At 41.0% G+C, this 3325-nt stretch overlaps 1 pseudogene; it reads left to right on the top strand.

The window, feature by feature from the left end:
• The first annotated feature begins 1008 nt into the window (after positions 1 to 1008).
• LOC124790818 lies at positions 1009 to 1126 on the top strand (annotated as a pseudogene).
• The last annotated feature ends 2199 nt before the right edge of the window (positions 1127 to 3325 follow it).

Here is a 3325-nt window from a genome sequence, read left to right as displayed (position 1 = left end):
TCCCGAGTGGAATGATCGTCATTTTTTAATGAACACTATATGAAAGAATCATTTTACAAATACTAATGCACTGAATTTAAAATAAAAATGTTTTTATTTATTTATTTATAAGGCAGTAAATGTGTAATACAACTACTATAATACTTATTTACAATGAACACATTACTGCACTGAAATTCTGCAGAAGTTATATTGTACTTATACGTATATACACACACAAATCAGTTGATTCTTCTGAGAAATTCATCAATGGAGTAGAAGGAGTTGGCCACCAATAAATCCTTTAGGCTTCTCTTAAACTGAATTTCATCGGTTGTTAAGCTTTTTATGGCTGCTGGCAAGTTATTGAAAATGTGTGTTCCTGAATAATGCACACCTTTTTGTACAAGACTAAGTGACTTTAAATCCTTGTGAAGATTATTCTTATTTCTAGTATTGATTCCATGAATTGAGCTGTTGGTTTGAAAAAGTGATATATTTTTAATGACAAATTTCATTAAAGAATAAATGTATTGGGAAGCAGTAGTTAGTATCCCTAGTTCCCTAAACAGGCTTCTGCAGGATGTTCTTGAGTTCACACCACATACAACTCTTACTGCACATTTTTGTGCCTGGAAAACTTTAGCTTGGCTTGATGAATTACCCCAAAAAATAATCCCATATGATATTATGGAATGAAAGTAAGCATAATATGCCAGCTTTTTCATTTTTATATCCCCCATGTCTGACACAATTCGCATTGCAAATATAGATTTGTTAAGACTCTTCAGCAGTTCTGTGGTGTGCTTTTCCAAGTTGAATTTATTATCAAGCTGTAATCCCAAGAATTTAACACTGTCCACTTCCTCTATCTGCTTGTCATCATATGTTAGGCATATACTTTTGGGACACCCCTTACAATTTCTGAACTGCATGTAGTGTGTTTTTTCAAAGTTTAGTGACAAGGAATTGGCTAGGAACCAGTGATTAATGTCCACAAATATTTTATTAGCTGATCTTTCTAAGACTGGCAATGGCCTTGCCGCAGTGGACACACCGGTTCCCGTCAGATCACCGAAGTTAAGTGCTGTCGGACGTGGCCGGCAGTTGGATGGGTGACCATCCGGGCTGCCATGTGCTGTTGCCATTTTTCGGGGTGCATTCAGCCTCGTGATGCCAATTGAGGAGCTACTCGACCGAATAGTAGCGGCTCCGGTCAAAGAAAACCATCGTAACGACCGGGAGAGCGGTGTGCTGACAACACGCCCTTCCTATCCGCATCCTCAACTGAGATGGTCCCGATGGGCCACTTGTGGCCTGAAGATGGAGTGCTTTTTTTTTCTAAGACTACACTTGATTTGCTATTTATTGCATGTTTGTATCATCAACAAACAAAATGAACTTGGCATCTGGTAATGTTACTGATGAAAGGTCATTGATATACACAAGAAAAAGTAGAGGCCCTAAAATGGAACCTTGTGGGACCCTACATGTAATTAGTTCCCAGTTGGATGATGCCTGATAGCCTTAAACAATTGGTTTGTGCGGATCGACGTTGAACCATTCAAGACCTAGCGAATGAAGTGGGTATTGGCTATGGGACATGTTAACGAATATTGACTGATGAATTGGAGATGCATCGTGTCATCACAAAATTTGTGTCGAGGATCTTGACTGCCGATCAGAAGGCACGGTGTGTTGAAGCATGCACGGACCTTTGGCAGACTGCATCTGATGATCCAACCTTCTTGTCATGTGTTATCACCAGTGACGAGAGCTGGATTTACCATTATGACCCAGAAACAAAGCAACAATTGTCTCAGTGGAAGAGTCCGGGCTCTCCAAGACCCAAAAGAGCAAGACAGGTGAAGAGCAAAGTGAAGAGCATGATCATAATTTTCTTTTGAGACCAAGGGGATTGCACACAAAGAATTCGTCCCACCCATCCAAACAGAGAATTCTGCATACTACTGTGATGTTTTGGGATGGCTCTGTAAAAATGTGCACGATGATGGCCTGCACTTTGGCGTGAAGGGTACTGGCTGCTGCATCACGACAACATGCTCTGTCACATGTCCTTGCTCACCAGAACCTTTTTGGCAAAAAACAAGAGGGCAGTTGTACACCACACACTGTACTTGCCAGATTTGGCACCTTGCAACTTCGCTCTATTCCCAAAACTGAAACTCAAGTTGAAAGGGCGTTGGTTCGACACTCTAGAGAGGATTCAAGAAGCATCACTGGCAGTGATAAACACCCTCAAAGAACAGGACTTCCAGAAAACATTTGACTAGTCGCAGAAGCACTGGGACTCGTGTGTACGTGAAGATGGGAACTACTTTGAGGTTGATGGTGACCATTAGTCCAAAGGTAAGGTTTTCAACAGAGGGCAGCACCAGTCCCAAAAATTTTGGATGGCACCTCGTACGTATAACAATTACAAAATTTGTTTCATTCTTTGCAATGATTTGTTAAAAGTATTAATGTTACAAATATATGACAGTAAAGACTTGATAAATTATGGCAAGCACTGATAGGTTCGCCAACGGCCTTGCTGCAGTGGTAACGCCGGTTCCCATCAGATCACAAAAGTTAAGCCCTGTCAGGCTGGGCTAGCACTTGGATGGGTGACCATTCGGTCTGTCGAGCACTGTTGGCATGCGGGGTGTGCTCAGCCCTTGTGAGACAAACTGAGGAGCTCCTTGATTGAGAAGTAGTGGCCCCAGTCTCAGAAACTGACATATGGCTGGGAGAGCAGTGTGCTGACCACATGCCCCTCCATATCTGCATCCAGTGATGCCTGTGGGCTGAGGATGACACAGCAGCCGGTCAGTACCTTTGGGCCTCCATGGCCTGTGCGGGAGGAGTTTAGTTTACTTACTAATAAGCTCTGTTGAGTACAGCCAATCAAGTATAAATGGGTATATAATTTTGTACTATAGACGTTATCTGTATTGATGTTCTAAAAATGTTTGTTTTGTATTTGCTTCATTATCTTCATTTGAGTTTGGCAAGGTGTTCCAATGTTGCTTTGATGACACAGCAGTGGTGTACCAAGTGCTGTTGAAATTCACACAATAGCTAACAGGCAGCAGGTGACCTGGGAGTTGTTGTTGAGACTGAATTTAATTATTAAAAATATCTTGCCAATGAATGTAATGGCGAATTCTGTTCACTGTTGTATCTGATGTTGACTGTGAATAGTATATGTTGGTGACTGATTACATGTAACAAGTTCTCAGAAGGTATATTAAAGTATCTCAGTTGTGAGAATTACTCAATGTGATGATCATTAATTTTGATAGTTTTGGTTTCAAGGAAGATTAAGCAGCCAACTTTAAATAGA

This window comes from Schistocerca piceifrons, chromosome 3 (genome assembly GCF_021461385.2).
Source record: "Schistocerca piceifrons isolate TAMUIC-IGC-003096 chromosome 3, iqSchPice1.1, whole genome shotgun sequence".
NCBI lineage: Eukaryota > Metazoa > Arthropoda > Insecta > Orthoptera > Acrididae > Schistocerca > Schistocerca piceifrons.
The sequence above is the reverse complement of the archived record's forward strand: the minus strand, read 5'-3'. Positions and strand labels throughout refer to the sequence as shown.